General features: G+C 34.4%; 1 long non-coding RNA gene across 1 annotated transcript in view; it reads left to right on the plus strand.

Annotated features, from left to right (window-relative positions):
• The window catches only part of LOC116280961 (uncharacterized), a 151,194-nt gene that overhangs the window by 59,678 nt on the left and 71,164 nt on the right, over positions 1-20,352 (plus strand). Inside the window, exons 5-7 of the long non-coding RNA XR_004190364.2 lie at positions 5,238-5,409; positions 6,000-6,160; positions 10,674-10,795. This is a non-coding gene — a long non-coding RNA (uncharacterized lncRNA). The remainder of the gene's footprint in view (positions 1-5,237; positions 5,410-5,999; positions 6,161-10,673; positions 10,796-20,352) is intronic.

The following is a 20,352-nucleotide window of genomic DNA, read 5'->3' on the forward strand; positions in this document are numbered from 1 at the left end:
CAGTTTTGACACTTTACTCTTCTTAGTGCCTTATTTAACACTCACATGTAAGCTAATTCACGTAATGTAAAAATGCATTGTAGCAGGGGATTCTGTAGTGGCAGTTTTCCAATTTGACAGGCAGCCACCTGATCTTGGCTAGAGTAGCATTTGGAGGTCTAATTCTTTGGGGGTGACTTTTGGCCCATTCCTACCAGCTCAGGCTCGATTCTGTCTCACAAGTCCTTCCAAAAATTCTTTAAGCCACTTAATAGCCTGAATAAATCCCTTTCTGTTTAATTAGCTAGGATGGATTCTTTTTTCTTGTAGTAAATATAGATTGATAGAGTAAGTATTACCTGGAGACTGGAGATGTTGGGGGTCAGAAACTCTAAAGAAAATAGGAGGCTAAGGTTGCTACATTGATCTTGTAGTGCTTAAAAATAATACATTTCCCTCCAGGTACTCAAATTTAAGATCAGAGAATGATGCAGTGGTAGTAAATGGTACACAGTTGTGAAAGATCTACTTATATTTTTGCCTGAAGTCTCTTAGAATGAAATGCTTATTAAGTAATATAAGGTTATGAAAGATTCACTTATATTATTGCTTGGACTCAATCAGAATGTATCACTTACTAAGTGATAAAAAGACTATGTTAGGCTGGATATTTTTAGCTTCCTTAGAGGTCCTATAGGAAAAATGTAAAGATAAGCTTGGACCTTTAAAATTCTTTCTCGCTGAATTATCAGACAATAGGAGAGCTTGTATTGTGCCCCTGAGAGGATGTGATCCTTGAAAGCATAATGTTAACATACAAAAACCAGAAACAGAGTCTGATCCTCTGAGTTGCCAAATTACAAGGTAAGTTGCATTCATAGCCTCCCTAAATGTCTTATTTAAGTTTAGGGTATCTGTTGGAAAACAGTGGGACTCAGAATTGAAACAGAGTTATTTTGGTGGATTCAGGTATATTTTAGTGCCTGAAGTCTAAATTTCACTGAGCCTTTCTTGCCAGCAGAGGCACCCCCTCCCTGTCTGATAGTGTTGCCCGTACACTGTTTGAAGTTGCTGTCTCCTAAGGCAATTGACACATAAAGAGATGTGACATGTTATGTTGTTCATTGTATCTGACTTTTATTCAATATAATATTTTTGAGAATCATCTATATTGTTTCGTTTATTGGTAATTTGTTCCATTTATAGCTTAATGATATTCCATTAAATGGATATATCACAGTTTGCTTATTCATTCTCCTATTGATGGACCTTTGGACTGTTTTCAGTTTGGGAAAATATAAACATTTTTTGAAGTCTTCTTTTGACATATGCTTTTATTTCTTTTGTGTAAATATCTAGGTGTGGAATTGCTTGGTCTTACAATAATTGCTTAACTGCCAAAGAGTTTTACAAAGTAGTTGTACAATTTATACCAATTAAAGAGTCTGGTTGGTTTAAATCTTTGCCAATAGTTGGTGCTGTCAAGTTTTTAAAATTTTAACCATTCTCCTGACTCTGAAGTAGCATCTCTTTGTGGTTTTAACTGATTTACCTGATTATTAATGATGTTGAGCATATTTCAAATGCTTACTGGCCATTTTTATGTATTCTTTTCTGAAATGTTCGTTCAGGAATTTGCCTGTTTATTTTAATTGAGTTTGTCTTTTTATCAGTGAATTGCAAAAGTTCTTTATATATTCTAAATTTTAATTTAATGATTAGTGTTTTTTTTGTGGCTTGTCAAAGAAAACTGTGACCCCAAGTTTATAAATATTTTCTCCAATTTATTTATAGATGCTTTATTTTTAAGAGCTACTTATTCATATTTCATGATGGTTTAGTATTAAAATTTCTACTCTTGCCTTCCTTTGGTTTATTTCTCCTTATATATCTTCTTCCATTCCTTTATTGTCAAGTTTTTTAAAATCCACCACTCACCTATTTCAAAATTTCTTGTTAACTATGTAATGCTGGATCTTGGTTTTATAAATCCATTCTGAGAATTTCTATTTTGGCAAGTTACTTTATTTACATTTATTTTAATAAACAAATAGATACTGTTTTCTTCTATAGGTATGCAGAATTTATAGACTCTACTTTTTGTGCTGCACTTGATATCTAATTTATTAAAGTCATTTAAACTCTTTTTCTTTATTACTTTCTTGATATAATAAAATTTTCTTCCTTCTCCATATACCCAGCATGCATTTATTTTCTGATTGTTCATTCTGTACCCCCAACCTCCCAAAGTATAATTTTGGTATTATTTTGAGTTCAGTTATGTGTTCTTTTGAATATTTTTTCGTTATTTCACATTTAGACAATAGTCAATTCGGTAAGTTATTTATTGACCCTTACATTACTAATAATGTTAATAAACATTTATTTTTTAGCATACTTTTAGATACATTTCTGTCCTTATTTGGCTCTTACCTTCATGTATAATTTCATATAGTTTTTTATTTAAAAATGTTTGAGACTTTGTGTGATTAAAGATAGATTTATTTTGTCTATTTCTTTAAATGGGAATCTACTAGTATACAATTATGCCATTAATTTATTTTTTTTCTCCAGTAATTTGAATATGATGTAACACTGTTTTCTTGCCTATAGTGTCAATCATTCACCCTATCAGTCTGATGCTTGCTTTAAGGCAGATACGCTTGCTCCCTAGAAACTTGGAGAACTGTCACATTATTTTAGATATTCTTGAATTTCATTTCACTACACTTTATCTAGGTGTGTATGTGAGTGTGGCTGAAATTCTTTTGAAGTTTTTATCTGTCCTTAATTCTTAGAAATTATGAATTTTTATTATCTAAAAGATTTCTTTCCTTTCATGTTTTTTCCTCACACACTGGGACATCTATCATTTCGATATTGCTGCATCTGCTTCTACCATTTATATCCTTAACTTTCTTTCACATTATTTACTTTATCTGTTTCTGATACTTTCTAGGAGAATTTCTTGACCTTATTTTTTTACCTTAGTAACTTGTTTTTTCTGCTATTAAATTCAAATTTGATTTTTTTTTATTTCAAGTATTTTGTATTTTATATATAAAAATTGGACTGTCTCTTTTTATAAAGATCTGACTTTGCTCCATGTTACAATAAACTTCCTGATTTCTTTGAGGAAGATATTTGCTTTGGTTATTTTAAATTCTGATTCTCTCTGGTTCATTGATTTTTCTTCACCTTTTATTATTACTCAGTTTGTTGTCTTTCTTCTCTAGAGTTTGTATTCTTCAGAGATCCCATTAGTTTTTCTGGTTAGACTATATTACTTTTAGGAAAAGAGCACAAATGGATTAAAGTTTGATCTCTGGTGGGTGCATTTCTGCTTAAGTTTAGAGTGGGGATCAATGAGGAAGGCATATGAGGGTGGTGAGCATCTGGAATACAAATACACACTTCCATTATTGACAATCCGTCTGATCCTCTCTCTAATGGAATTTCCTCTTTGATCTCCTCTGAAACTCCTTTTCTCTAAGGGTTAATTCCTGAGGTTTTAATTACTTAGATCTTAGAGTCTGGAGAGGGACTGTGGCGGGAACTTCAAAGGGAACTGGGTCTTCCTGCACCATTTTATCCATTTTCCATCCCAACTTGATTTGTCTACTGTAACAGTCAATGTTCTCCAGAAAAAAAAAAAAACAGAACCAATAGGATATAACTATAATAACTCTATGTCTACTCTATATCTGTATCCAATCAGCGACCTCTTTACCACTGTAAATACACTCATCAGTGCCTTTAAATTTTATCTGTTAAGAGAACCAATTCCAGAAGTCACAGAAACAGTTAAGACAGACTCATTCTTAAGATTCTGCTCCTCTAGAGTTGATACCAATTACTGTATCAGTCAGGGTTCTCTAGAGAAACAGAATCAATAGGAGACACACACACACACACACACCACATGGCAGGAGAGAATTAGTTCACATGATTGTGGGCTGTGGTGTTGTAGCCACTGGCAAGTCTAAAAGCTGTAGGGCAGGACAACAGGCTGGAAACTCAGGCAGGAGTTGATGCTGCAGTCTTGAGGCAGAATCTCTTTTTCTCTAGGAAACCTCAATTTTTGCTCTTAAGGCTTTCAGCTGACTGGATGAGGCCTATCCATATGACTAAGGACAACTTTCTTAACTTAAAGTCAACTGATTGTAGGTATTAACCACATCTACAAAATGCCTTCACAGCAACACCTAGGTTAGCGTTTGATTAAGTAACAGTTTGCTATAGCCTAACCAAGTTGTCACATAAAATTAACCATTACAGGCACCTTCTCAGTTTTAAGGAAGGCAGAGACTTATCTAGCAAATACAGCGAAGAGAAAAGACAACTAAGAATTTCCCCCAAGTATGCCAAATCTGGGATATTTAACCAGCTTTTTTTTTTGTGTGCTGCCCATTTTTACACACGCTGAGAAATAATCACTTTCTTCCTTGCTAAAAGTGCCTCATAATTTTACATTTTATACTTTGATCCATCAATCTCTCTTTATACTGTACATCTAAGACTGATTTTGGGGAAGGAGCCAAGAGCCCACATCAGTTTCCCATGTTTTCTGAAAACAGAAGACTTAAAAGAAACCTACATGTAAAGGATATATTATGACTCCTTCCAACTCACCTGGAGTAGACGTCCATGTCACAAATCTACTTGTAATGGTGTTACTCTCAATGAGACTATTTTAAGTAGAGAATAAAGAGATGGTAAACTATCAAGAGGCTCTCTTACTACCATATTTTACCATAGGAATTTCTTCATTTGCAGTGATTTGTTCTTTTGTACAGATGGAAGTAGGCATACAGAGCTTTTTAGTTTGAGGGTATCTTTCCAGAGTTAAAAATTCAGTATTACCTGTCTGCTGATTGATGCTCTGAATCCTAGAGAAGCTTCCAAAATAACCTCAAAACATCATCAAAAGGGCTGATGTTGGCAGCAAAATATACTTGAATTGTTATGATCTATATCTTTTCATGAGGTTTGTCTTCAACTCTGTTTGAAGGCCCTGTCAGGTGTTTTAAAGAATTCTAAAATGATTTTAGGACAATTGCATAAAACTAGAACCCCTTGGTATGCCTAGAGAGAGAGGCTTAGACCTTTGAAATCACTAAAGTCATGGTCTCCAAACAGCAGTGTTTATATGTAACTGTTGTCTGCACTCTAGACAATTCTGAAGGAGTTGATATATAATAAAACATTTTTTAGATATGATACTCAATTATTACCATGTTTTCCTTGTGATCTTTCAGATGGAAGCCCTGTCTGGAGTCAGAAGAAATCTTCAAGGCAAATTCAGTTCCCTAAACCAAGATTCAGACCTCAACATGGTTATAAGATTTTTGAGACCTTGAAACAGTGACAGGTTCAGTATATGATACGAATTACTAAGCCATCAAATCCTTCTTCCACAATCTTTTATGTGTAAGAAATCGTTTCTACCTTTTATCACTCTCCCCTTAACTGAGCACCTCACAACAAAGAATTATCTATCCAGTCCAAAATGTCCATAGTGTCAGTGTTGAAAAACCCTGGTTGAAATTGATATTTGCAAATAGGTATAACTCTACTTATTTTAAAGCTAAGGGTGCAATATAAACTATAAAACACTACCAAATGAACCTTTATAAGCATATGATAGTTTAACAAACTATTATTAAATTCTATCTTCTTAATATATGATGAAATAATACGTTTTTCCATAAGAAATTTTAAATGTTGAAAATAGTAAATTTGAAACAAAGAATCTATCAGTTATCTGCATAGAAAGGGACCAGTAATGGTGGAAATATGTTATGACATGTCTAAGCTCATGTAAAATAGAAAATGCAATTTATATTATGGGGTCTAACATTGCCAAATATTAACAAATAAAAAGTTGGGGCAAAATAACATGTAATTTGTTTCTTTCTAATTTTTTTAAACATTAACTAATGCTTTTCTACATAACAAAATAGTGGCAGTGAATTTTAATTCCAAGAGATAACCGTATAATTCTTTCTTTATATGCTTAGCCTTTTTTCAAGGGAGGAAAATAGCAAACGTGTCTTACCTGCCTCACCAGTTCATGTTATAAAAACAAAATTTGTCAGAAGCATAATTTGGAAAACACCAAAAATTTGAAGAAGACTACCACTAATCGCATTATTCAGCTATGATAACCATTAATATTTTGGTGTGTATCTTTGCTGTTTTCCTTGTTTTATATGATATATAAAATATTGATATCTCTCTCTATATTGAACTATCTGTAATCTCTGTATCTCTATATATTGAGCTATCTATCACATCTAGATATAATAGCTAATATCTATATATTGAGCTACCCTATGATATCCAGACATATTTATATATATGAATTTAGAATATCTATATAATGTAATATTTACATTAATTGCTATTTACATTATTTGCTATAATGGATATTCACATTAATTGCTATAACTAATGTTGATCTGTTATTTTATGTATCTCAATTTTTAATTTTCTTGCATTTCCTCTCTTTGACTATAAATACTAATTTTCTTTTCTATTTTACTCTTGAATAATCTGTAAGATATACTATTGGGGCTACATTATGCTATTTTTAGGTAGCATTATTAAACTATTTTCCTAAATATTTTTCACCTTAAAATTGAAACTATATATTACTTTCTCCTTCCTAGCTTATTTCTAGAGAGTGAAATTATATAAATTTCATGTATGAGACAAACTCATTCATGGACATTTTAGGAAAATAGAATTAATTGATGGATTTCCTTAAAACATTTATACTGGAAGATGGGAAATAAATGAATCTTTTCACCCTAAAATATCATACTCAAATCTCTCTTCTATGTAATAATGTGATTCCTTTTAATTTTTAAAGAATTTTAGTAAACTTTTTACATTCAAAAATTTTTTTACATACAGCCCCATGTCCTAGGATATATCGCTAGAAAATTAGAAATACAAAATATAACTTGTATACTGGTCTTGAAGAATCACTTTATTTTTATGTTTAGACTTTAACTACAGATGATTGTTCTATGTGTGTAAAATTCTGAGGAGAATGGTATTAGGTACTACCCTAAACTATATTAACCTCTTTTAGGAAACATATTATTTTATTGTTTTTTCTTATATCTATACTGTTTAATATAATTTTTATCTTCCTGTAAATTTGAAAATGATGAATGAAAATCCATGTAAAAATTATTATTCTTTCACGTCTATCATTTTAGCAGATACACCTCTTTTGGTGGGTAGAAACCTTTGCTTTGATCTTTCATTTCAAATGAGGACTACTCTTTGGCCCCAAATGAAGTATTTATTGGGACACATTATTTTCATCTGTCCTAATATATGCAATTAAATTTTGATAATGGTGGTAATAATAAAATATTATTACAACTATTTTTTGAGGAATAAATTCTTTAGCATGGTGTCTGAATTTTGAACTGTATTAAAACAATAACTCAGTTGGGAATTGTAAGACTTTTACTTAAGAATAAGAAATTACGTATAAAATAAGGGAAGTATTCTGATTGAATATTTCCACAATAAAGGAAAGCTAAATATTCTTGCATTATAAATGACTAATTAAAATAAATTGTTCAAGAAAAAAAGCTTATTATGCATTTTTCAGAAGTTTATTTTATACATTATATTCATTTTTTGTTGTTGATAACCAGCACCATGGTTTTTCATATTTATTTCCAAACTATTATAAACTAACAGTTCTAACAAATAAATAGCTAATACATCATATTACTATGAATATAAAGAAATGAGAACACAATTTTTATCAACATTAATATGCTGGGAGATTTTTAAAATTTTCATAGGAAGGTAAACAATAGCCCTGCAGCTTGGTGGATTTTTTCCTAAAGCAGATTTTTAAACTCCATTGCAAACTGCCCTCCTAAGAAGTACAAACAGTTTGGATGCCAAGAATGCATTTGCTTGTCAACCATACTAAATACTATTTTATCTGCCCTCTGTGTTTTAAGGGATGTGGGGTTCTTCTGCTCCAAGTATATTCAGACTTGTCTGGAACAAGGCATTCACTACCTGAACAATCTACTGGTATCATGAGAACCTGAACTCCGTACTTGCTGGAAGATAATGAATGTCTGGAAAAATCACTTTGGATGGGTACTGAGAGCAGGCTTACAGTAGCGAAGCCAGTGACAGGGCTCATGCAGAACATGTGTTTTGGGATCACTATGGTTGTCAAGAGGTGAGGGGCTAGTCCTACAGAAGCCAGTTGTCTGAGCTGCAACTTCCAAAGCTGCTGTGCTTTCAAGATCCAAAGGTGAGTCGGTACCTGTAAATGCACAGCCCCTCCTGCAGCCTAGTCTTCGCTTCTTTTCAGGAAGCTCTTTAGTTCTTGGGTAAAGTTCATTACAATTCTTCTTTATAATAACTGCGCCTTTACGTAAGCCTGTTCCCTTGTTCGCAAAACTCTGCTCTCCACTTTTTACTCTTACCTTAGTGAATACAAACTATTTACTCATAGCAATGGTTCTCAAATAGAAAGTAGGAAGTCATCTAGTCAAACAATACATTCTTTATTGAGAGGACATTTGCTAGTCTAGTCTGCATGGTCTCTATGACGGTTTTGAACTGTACGTGCCAAGTGTCTCGTGTATTTCCCCTTCTTGAATTCACAAGGACATTATAAGATTTCAAATGCTCATCACTCCCTACGCTGGCTGCTGCTATTGTTTTCCCACAGGTCTCTCTGCCACTATTTTCCCCTACCCTCAATTAATTCTACATACTGATGACATTATACATTTTTTAAAGCAGAAACACTTGACTTTTCAGCAAGTACATCTAAACTCCTTGGGTAGCATTCAAGAATCTACACAGTTTGTCACCACCTTGCTGTTCATGACTTACTCTCCACTGTCGTACTTGGTGTGCGTGTTACCCTAAAGGAAGGTGGGCTTGGTTAGGCTGAACATGCCCTTCATTTCCTTGTCACTGTCCTTGAGGTTAAGCAGTTCTCTCCACTAGAAATGTTTCTCATTTCACTCTCAAGCTCTCTTCTCTTTGGAATCTTTTTAAACTTTAAAGCATGGCTCAAATGATTAATTCTTCTTTAAACTTTCCAGGATAATTTTCAATCACTGCCCACATCTCTCACTTTGGGGGATCCCTCAGAATGTCTCATTCTTCCTTTATTGAAATGTTTTATTTTTATATTTAATTTTCTCTACTGGGTGTTAAGTTTTGTGAAGCAGATCCTGAATCTTATTTTTCCTTCTTTTCATAGTAACTAGCAAAATATCTGGCATAGAGTAGGCCTTTACTATTCATTGATTTTCATTGAAGAGTATAATGATATATATTTATATGTATTGAATATTGAATTAAAATAAATATAATTAATTATATTTTGAGTAAACTGTTATTTCATAAGGGCAGGTATTCCTTAATATCCAAATGTCAAGTTGTTTCCTCCTGAGAAAGATATAAAATGCACCATTGTAAGGGGACAAAATATAGTACAAATCAACATAGGAAGTAAAAGAACTGTATTTTTAATTTAATAGCATGCTAAATATGTACTATAAACAATAATAATAATAATAAATGTTATTGCTTGGTATTTATATCTCATTCAAACTAAATTCAGTAAAAATTAAAAGATATCCTTATTTCAAACAGTAAATAAGGTATTAGAATTGAGTTTGGGGATTATGTCTACAAGCATGTTATTATGTGTAATATTTTGAAATAGGGCAAGATGTGCTTTGTATTTAGAGATTTTTTTTCTCTAATACTTTTCTCTGAGATGCTTGATTTAACTGAGTAACTGTGCCTTTTTCTCTGTACTTAGCATCATTTAAGGTCATATAATTTTTTTGGTTCTTTTTTCAAGTTGCACCACTAAAACACGAGCATTTAAGGTCTTAATTTTGCTTCTACTCTTTGGTGCATTGTGCATTCATGTGAACTGATTTTTTAAAGGACAAGATAATTTAGTATTTGGTCCAGAAATTTTATATCAGCACAATAATCACCTATGAGAGTAGATGGAAACAAGATAGATTTGAGTGTGTGTGTGTGTGTGTGTGTGTGTGTGTGTGTGTAGATAAATGAAGAGGGGAACAAACTTATATTGAAGTAAAGACAAGTCAGAGTGAAAATGGACTTCAAAATGACTGGTTCAGAGGGGAGTGACATTGTCAACAAATAAGGTTCATTTTGCCCAGTGCACATTAACCCAAAAGTCTGAGACACTGAGGTTTACAGCAGAGAGAGGGTTTATTCCTAAAGCAGCCAAGCAAGGAAACGAGAATAAGTCTCAAATCTACCTCCCTGAAGGCAAAGGGCTTGGTGTGTTTTGGGGATAAAGAATCAAGAATCAGGGTTATTTAAGGCATGGGGAGCACGGAGACAGATGATTGGAAAAAGGTGTGGTAATTGTGCAACTACCGTAGTCAGCTCTGTCTCATTCGTGTAGCTCAAACCAGGTGCAGCTGACTCCACTTTCCTGGAAAACAACTTGGGCAAATGTTTTATTGTGGGCTACACGCCACTTGGAGGACAGGCAAGTTTTTTGTAGCAACGATTAAAAGGACTTTGATTAGTGAAGGCAGGTTACAGGTAAAATGGAGTTAACTCGTGATTACCCATGGTTTCAACACCACCAAGATGGCAACGTGGGTCATTCCTGAATTTGCTCTCTTTCCAAGGAGAACAACTAACAATGAACTATTATTCATGGAGAAGACACCACTGAGAGAATCCTAGAACATAGGAGAGAGGCTGAAGCACACCCTGAACTATGGAGACCAAGGCAGACTGCATTATAAAGGTAAGAGCAGTGTCTACACACTGACCGCATTTGCCCCTGCCCCGGCTGGCACAACACTGTGATGAGAGGTTTCCCTCAAGCTTACAGCTCCTCCAGTGGGAAAAAAAAGCCCAGGATGGACATCCGGGTTATGGGTCGCTTCTTGGGAGTCCCTGCTCACTCTGGCCCCACAGGAATCACAGAGGAATCTGTGGTGCTTGACCTCTGGGAAGGTGATCATGAAAGGGGAGAGGCTCACAGTAACCAGCACTGGGATCATGACAGAATGACTGACTCAGTAGAGGACATAGATGAAACAATATAGGCAGTGTTAGGAGCAAATACTCTGGAACGTGACTGACAGTTTAAATTCTGGTTCTGCCACTTACTGGAGGTATGCTTAGTCACTTCGTATCTCGGTTACTCACTTTCCTCTGGCAAAGTGTAATAAAGAAGCTACCTCTTAGGGTTATGGTATTAAATTGATCACTTTATATTAATCATCTAGAACTTATCAGTACTTATCAGCTATAATTACACCATACAAGCACTTCAGATGTTCAGGAGTATTAATAATTTCTAACACTTTTGGGGGAACTTACTCTGTGCCAGGCACTTGACATATATTATCTCATTTAACCCTTTCAATTACTCTCTGTGTGCCAATAGGAAAGTAATGGCATATTCAAAACAAGTAATGTAAGGAGAGCTGAAACTAAAGAAGGGGTATTGACAGCACAGGGCTAGCATAGCAGAGGGCCTTTAGCAACCCTTTAGCAACCCAATCTGTTCATCAGGCACAGATGAAAAAAAATCTGAGACCCAGGATTAAATAATTTCTAGTCCCACAATGACTAAGCAAATGGTGAAATCAAAGTTTGAACCCAGGCATTCTGGCTCCCAAAGCAATGGTCTTAAACAATATGCCACACTACACAGTATGTTTCTACTGGAGTTTATATTCAGCAAAAGCAGAAATCAGATGAGGCCATGCTCATCATTCTGGGAAGAGTTTTCTTTTAGACAATAAAGTCATGAGAAGGATATTGCTGCTATAGTTCATTTTAACTAATAAAGGGTAATTGAGGAAGTAGATGTGTTAGAAACTTGGGAAAAGTGAAGCTTTGGAGTTCATAAAAATCATTAAGTGGAATACAGAGCAGAGTTGATTGTATGCTCAAAACAGTAAAATAATTTGACTAATGATAGAAAACTCAATTGAATTGTAAATTTACAATTAAAAATTATTAGACTCAACAGTTAAAAGATGAAAGCTTTTCTTCTAAGATCAGGAGCAAGACAAGGATGCCTACTCGAGAGAAGGGAACCCTTGTACACTATTGGTGGGCATGTAAATTAGTGCAATTACTTTGGAAGACAGTAAAGAGATTCCTCAAAAAATTAAAAATAGAACTACCATATGACCTAGTAATCCCACTTCTGGTTGTATATCCAAAGAAATGAAAACAGGATATGGAAGAGATATCTGCACTCTCATGTTCATTGCACCATTATTCACAATAGTAAAGATAACAAAATGACTTAAATGTCCATCAATAGATAAATGGATAAAGAAGACATGGTATAAAAACGATGGGATACTATTCAGCCATGAAAAAGAAGAAATCCTGCCATTCTGGACCCTGAGACATTATGCTATGTGGAATAAGCCAGACAGAGAAAGACAAGTACTGTATAGTATCACTTACATATGGAATCTTATTTTTATTGAAGTATAGTCGATTTACAATGTGTTAATTTCTGGTGTACAGCATAATGATTCATTTATACACATATGTGTTCCTTTTCATATTCTTCTTCATTATTGTCCATTACAAGGTATTGAATGTAGTTCCCTGTGCTATACAGTAGGACCTTATTGTTTATTTTATATACAGTAGTCAGTATCTACAAATCCCAAACTCCCAATTTGTAATCTTAAAAATAAACAAAACAGTCAAACTCTTAGAGTAGAGAAGTGATTGCCAGTGGGTGGAGAGTAGGGGGAAAAGGGAGAGGTCGGTGAAAGGATATGAAGTTTCAGCTATAAGATGAATAAGGCCTGAAGATCTAATGTAAAACACTGTATTATATAATTGAAATTTGCTAAGAAAATAGAACTGAATGTTCTCATTATCATCAACAACAGAGACAAATATGTGAGGTGATGGATATGTTAACTACACGGAGGGATTCCTTTCACAATATATATGTACATTAAATCACTATCATGTACACTTCAAATATCTTACAGTTTCGTTAATTATACCTCAATAAAGCTGAAAATTATTGGAAAGAGGAAAAATGGGGGCAGTATTTATAGAAATAGACATAAATATTATTATACATATAAAATTGGAAAAAAGAGTGTTTGGCCAATATCAGGTATTCTGTGTTTGAATGAGACATTCACAGTGCTAAACTGAAAAAGACAGTCATGTTTACAGCTTACATGGTTCAAGAATAAAACATAGAAGGGAAAATTATGTAATTTGAGGCCATCCACATTATATCATTTTAGAGGAAGTTCCCATTTTCCTTCCAGCTTCTCTGCTAAGAACTTCTAGTCTGAAACTAACCATGATAACAGGGAAACTAGTCCCAAGATAGCTGAGAAGACTGTTCAAGAGCATCAAGTCGTATTAAAGGAGCTTGTGTCAATAGTGCTAGATAAGTGAACTTTGCAAGGACGTTTCTGGAGTCTTAAACTTTTCCCAACTCCGTGCAGAACACTTTTGCCCAATGTCTTGACAGTGTCTCAAATTCAACCCATAAAAATAGTTCATCTTCCATCCCCAAACTTGCTCCTACTTTTTTTTTTCAACCTCTTAATTCACTTGATTCTCCTAGTCCTATGTTCCTGAACCCTCAAAGTTTTGTTTTTTTCCATTTGATGAATTTCTGTAGCCAATCATTTTTCGGACGCTGCTGGCAAGCATTCAGTCATTTCTTAAATCTCCTACCAATCCCACTCAAGTCCTAGTTCAGTCTTCTGTTACATTAATGCAAGAACTATTATATTAAGTGTGTATAGGGAAATACAAGGCTGACTAAATGCTGCTCATGCTGTGAATGATCTCACTGTTTTGTATGTCTCCCTCCTGGATTACTGTGTCATCTCCTTTCTGGCCTCATTTTGCCCATTTTCACTCCAGTCTAATTAATCCTGAAGACTGCCAGCAGTTACTATCCAAAAATATAGATCTAATCAAGCTACATTCTAATAGTCTTTACATGTGCCTTTCTTGAATTACCAGAGTTCCATTATAGATGGATAAACAGTATGAAAGTAGTTCTCAAGTTATTTTCTCAACTGCAAGTGCTGGAGAGTGGGTGGTGAATAAAGAAAAAAGGAAGTATGTTCTCCTGGAGGAAAATCTCTGGGCTGTTTGATTACTCTATACTGATGAGTTAAAAGAAAAGCTAAGCTGTAAGAAACTCTTCTTAAGTTTAACATCTGGTTTATGAATTTGGAAAAACATACCTTTTTTCTAATTATTTTAAGGTGCTATGATTCTAAAAGTTTTTCAGTAGAAAGTGGGGCTATAACCTTCAAGAATTAATTATGCAACTATTTAATAGGATTTTTCATGCTCACTTGTCTTTTAAGAATACTGCATAAAACAGAGAGAAAATAAAATAGCAAATTGCTAAACTATAAAAGGAATAAAGACTTAGAGGAGTTTCTTGCCTAGCATTCCTAAAATCTCTTTTAAACTCCATAATAAAATTATCATTCTACAAATTTAAATACTCTAATGATGTTAATGATATTAGAGTCAGTCATTTCCATCACTTTCATTTAAACTTTCCTAATTTTAAGAAACAAGAGGGAAAAAGAGATCTACGGTGGTGGACACCACAGTACTGATTTAAAGGAATATTATAGTCCATCAAGAATAAGGGTTTCTCCTCTGAGCAATGCCCAGATAGGGCATTTCTAATTATTACAATTTATTAGACTTAATAATTTTACTCACAACAGAATGAGACAGTTAAAATGTCAGTTCACAGATAAGGAAATTGAGGTGCATACAATTGAAATAATTTGCCCAGGGTCACATTGCTATTAAGAGCTGAACCTGGAATTTAAGCCCCAGCTTTTTGGTCACATTGACATTCTTAGATCTTTCCATTCTGCACTGTTCTTCCAATCAATATTTTTATTAGACTATTTATCACTGCAAATATTCCAAATCCAATTACAGAAGGACTCAGGGGTGAGTTCAATTTTGGCCTCCAAATGCTGCTCACTGGGATTGTGGCAATGGGCCCTCCAAGATTGTCTTGATTTATCTATAGTCTTTCCTCTTGGCTTGTCTCAGAGTGCTGAAGTGCTGCTTGCACAAATACCTCACTGTTCTATTATCACAATTATTTATAAAGTTTTCTTGCAGTTGCCACATAGTTCTCCAGACTCACTTTTTTCCTGATTTTTATTTCTTCTGCATAATCCTTTCTTCCGTGTTGCTTTCTTTCTCTCCTACCCGAGTTTCATCCTTTCTTTTCCATTCTGTACTCATCTGCTCCTACTATAACTTTGATTCCTTTACTTGTATTTAATTTTTTTTCCATTTTTCCTGTGAAAGATCCTTTCTTTTCCTTTAAAAACCTTGATTTTTAGAAGAAAATATTTAATTCCTGAGTAAGCCCAGCAGCAAGGGAAAACAAATTCTCTCAAAAACAACACAAATATCCATCTTCATGTGGCCTTTTTCTTTCTTAAATTTAAACCACCTTCTGCTCCAAAAACATTTACATAAGGAACATAGTTCAAAGGTTGTTAGGCAGAATTGCCTACATGGTGAATTGCTGAGTTTGCTTTTTAATCCTCTGCTATCCACCTTCATTTACATTTGTTCACCTTCCTTATGTAAGACTGTATGACAATTCATGATATAAGTTATTTGTTTTTCCTCGGTGATGATGCTTGGAAAATAATACAGATCTGTTAAATAAATTTGTTTTCACTAACTAAAACCCATTTAAACCTAACTATTGATAATTGACATTGATAATGGACCTAACTAATTGCTAACTATTGATAACTAAAGATAATTTGTAAATAGCTAGATTTCTTAACCTGGGTGTTTAAATGATTTGAATTGCTAGCTCTTTCATCCCTTTCCTCATTTGTTCTTTGTAAAGACACTAGAATAGGTATTATTTGATAAGTATTCCCTAAATATTAAAAAATTACCTTATCAATACAGATTATATTTAGAGAAATCTGACCCATGTGGTTTCTATGAATTTTGAAAATACATACCCCATAAAATAAGAGTTACTGAAAACTATAGGAATTCTAAACACTTTTTATAAAGTTCACCTTTTTGAATAAGCAAGTCCTGCTAAGTAAACACTCAAAGTAGAAAGTGCACTGTACCTTAGGAAATACCATAGCTGATTCGGAGTTAGAGTCATATGGCTTTTTTAGTTTCTTTTGCAAGACCCAGGTGCATTAGCCACACAGAATTTGGAGTTTATACATTATCAGCTCCATATCACTTCTGGAAGGCAGATACAATAAGCCCTGGAAAAATTCTGATCATAAATAATTGAAAGGTGGTTTCTTGATGTTATAGAAACTTTTAGCTGCACCCTACCAACATCACAATGTACACGACATTAGGATAGGAATTAGAGTGTCTGGTGGACTTTTATTGCTGTTCAGAGACAATCTTTGTGTAGTTGACCCTATCCACCTAAAATAGTTACAACAGATAAGTAGTAGAGCAGCGAGGTCAGCTGATTGTCCCTGATCCTCACAGTCCCTCTAATCCTTTCATCATAGGTCAACAGTGATAGACGGGTCATGTAGTGCAAGTGGAAGGGTCAGGAACAGGAAGGGAAGCTAGCAGATAAAATAGGATATCTTGGCTAGAGGTCAGATCTACATAACAAGAAGTGCTCAGGCACTCAGGTACACACAGATGAAGTGTGGAATTCAGCAAACCAAATGATGCAGAAATCTAATGCCTACGAAAGGCATTGGTGAGCCGACATTCCCTGTTCTGTCAAAGTCTCATGCCAGAGTCTAAGCTGTCAGCAGTTTATGGCTAGGCATGGAGTGCACTATTGTTGCATAGTAAAAATAGCTTAGACCTTTATATAATCACTTTATAAATAATAAAATGTGTTTGAAGCTATCATACACCTTGATTATTTCATATATTTAAAACCACCCAAGGAAAATGTCATTCTTACACTGAAGAAAGTAATAGGATGTCACAACGACAATGGAGCTTGACACTTGGCCATGTGTTCTAAGAGAAAAGCCTCACACTTGTCCTGTACTCATTACTAGAATTAAGTCAATGCCTGAACTCACACGTGGAGCTTGGGGACATTAATGGGATAGGAAACCACATACTTCCAACCCTACAATTTCTTTCAGTTTTCAAACAGAATAGATGTGTTCTTCTTACATTGGCTTTTCTAGGTCTGATGAGGCAGAAAATTATATGGAAATCCTGGGATGGCCATGTTGTGATAAGAACTTTTTTTCAAAATCTAGGCAAACCAGACTCCTTATAACTGAATTTTAAAAGCAAAACTGGTGCTTTTGACCAGTTACTAAATATGGGTGCTGGGACTAGTGTTAGTTTTGTGTGTGTGTATGTGTGTGTGTGTGTGCATGTATGCATATAAATATGTACTTAATATCTTGTGTGAAATGTGAAATGAGATAAGAAAATATGCTATTTTTATTAAACTAAATTTCTTAAATATAAAGAATTACTCTATAATTCTATAGATTTTACATTTTTAAGAGACTTTTTTTACTAAAATAATAGTAAAGGAAATAATACATAGTGAAAATAGTTATTTTTTAATTGGTGGAGACTATGTGCCAGGCACTGTTCTTTACTATTTGCAAATGCTACTCCTGTGGTGTATACCTTACAAAAGGGCTGCATGTTATTTGTTGTTTCTCTTGTTAATTGTGGGGTTTATTCCTTTTCCTTCCAATCCCTGTGATTTTCTGTGACCAATAGAAAGTGGCAGAAGTAACATTTTTGTTACTTCCCAGCCTCAACCTCAAGCTATTTTTGTAGATTTCACTCTCTCCCACTTGGAGTGCTGCTTACTTCAATGTAAGAAACCTCAGGCACCCAGCTAACCCCCAGACATATGAGAGGCCATCCTGAACTACCTAGATCTAGTGAAACTTCCAAATGAGAAATTCATGAATGATCCCAGGAGAGAGAGCAGAAGAAATAGTTCTGCTGACCCCCGCCCAGATTGCAGAATTCTGAGCAAATTAAATGGTTAATATTTCAAGGCACTTAGTTGGGGGTTGGTTTGTTATGCAACAAGAGATATCTACTACACTTCATTACCTATTGTGCCACTATTATAACTTTCTAGTATGCTGTTATTATCCCCATTTTACAGATGAGGAAACTGAGATTCAGAGATGTTAACAACTTGCCAAAGTCATACCCCCAGCAAGTGAGATTTCTTAGATTCAGGTGTAGCCAACATTTTAGAACCTAGTATGTTAAGAAGATATTTGTTTTGCATTTAAATACCCATACCTATTTTAAAAAGTTGGCAATACAATGTTAGTCCTTTACTTAAAAGATTACCATTTAGTGAAATTAAAAACTTAGAAACTACTCTCAGAATATTTTTCATATCATAAAACATGAGACAAATATATTTAATAAACACTGTCTGTATGTCCATTGCTCTATGTCTTGTCTAAAGTTCCTGAAACCCACAACTGAGGGAAAGCTTGGTATGTAGGTATTTTATTTGGAAAATTATCCCAGGGGGCAAGAGTAAAGAAATAAAACAGGGAAATGAGAAAAACATCCAAGGATGCAGTGTTAAGTTGGCATGTTACTGGCCACCTAAACTCTACCTGGTGGCCCTCCTGAGGAATCTTAGGAAATCAGCTCATGACTCCCTACACTTGGAAGAAAAGGAGAAGAATTTATCATTAGGAAGAGTGGTTTCTTAGATGTTAACTCCCCACACTTCTAGGTAACTCAGGCATCCTAGAGTAGGAAAAAAGAAACACAAGGCACTGGCGTGAGGCAAGGCACTATCAAGTGCATTTTCAGGAATCTGGTCAAAGTCTGTGAGGAAACAATGATCAGAACATTGACAGGAGGAGAGGTGGGGCCAGGAGAATCTGAAGTGGCCTTAACATGCATCTTATAATTAAATGCGTTTCTTTGGAAGACAGGGCAAGAATATGCTTTGTGTAAATTCTCAGTAAGGTTAAATAACCATAGGTTGAAGGCTCTAAAACCAAAATTAGAAAGATTAGTACGGGGAAGAAAGCATAAGCACTTTTATTTATGACATCTGACTTCTGAAGACTTGCTTCCTGCCCAAAGTCAAGAACAAACTAAGAGTGGCATTAAACTGCATGTGGTATTTGACCCCTTGCCTGAACTTTCACTAGTTTGCACCCCCTTCCCTCCACTTTCTTTTTTGCTTTTGAAACCCAAGGATTAGTAATATATCCATGCAAGAGAAATGCTAAAATTCTCTTAATGAGCTACCCTTGCATTTGGTTATATAAGGTCAAAGGAAAGTGCACTTTATATTTGAGCCAAGCCAGCTACTCACAGCAATGTCAGTGTGAGAGAACCAATTTAAATTTAACATTAATTAGCTTTTTAGTGGACTGTAAAACTTGCTCAACGTATGAAGTACTTCATAATTATAGGAGATTATGACTGTGTTCTGAAGAACTGAGGCAGAAAGACTCTGAATAAAGCAAATTGCATTTAAGTCTGAATTATAAGAAAGTTCAATGTGTTTCCTATCTTTGAGGACTTTTTTGATATAATTTTAATATTGTGAATTTTATAAACTTTTAAGAAACCCTAAATAATTGTGTTAGGCATACAGTGGGAAAAGTGCAAATTAATATATATTTACAACTTGTAACAATTGTATGAAATAAAATTTCATATTACCTGGCACAGCTTTTCAAAGAAATCAACCCATTCACTACAGCTTTAGTATGTTATATTATATAACAAGGGCATACTGTTACATCTGTGACCAAGTAAATAATTCATGTTCCTTATTTGAAAGAGACAACCTCTTTGCTCTCAAAAAAAGCAGATTTGCTATAACTGAGACCTTCAAATATCCATACATCACATATATTAAGTGTTGCTTCCAGAACAGTGTCAATTTCCTTGCTTCTTAAAACATTTTGGATTGTTACTTAATGCCCAAGAGGCTAACTGTAATGGGGAGGCTGATAAGGACTTAACGGAATTTAAAAATTAAGGTATATAAGAATAGGTACAACCACTGCCTAAACCATTATTGAAAGTGTAAAGCACTTTTGTGAAATGCTTTTGAAATTAAATATTTTTGAACTTTTCTGAAGGATGTAGAGTAGGGATGTTCAAGTGTCATCCACCCAATAAATTTCCATTTTACCAATATTAATTTAATTTAAATTTCCCAACTAACATGAGTGGGACAGGAGGGAAGGAGGCAGGGCACAACCACTGAGGGAATGACACAGCAATTGAGGACAGAACAAACTGGTTAGAACCAAGATGGCAGAAGACTCAACTTCCAGTAGACCTTGAGCCTCA

The sequence above is a fragment of the Vicugna pacos genome, chromosome 6 (assembly GCF_048564905.1).
Source record: "Vicugna pacos chromosome 6, VicPac4, whole genome shotgun sequence".
In the NCBI taxonomy this organism is placed as follows: Eukaryota; Metazoa; Chordata; class Mammalia; order Artiodactyla; family Camelidae; genus Vicugna; species Vicugna pacos.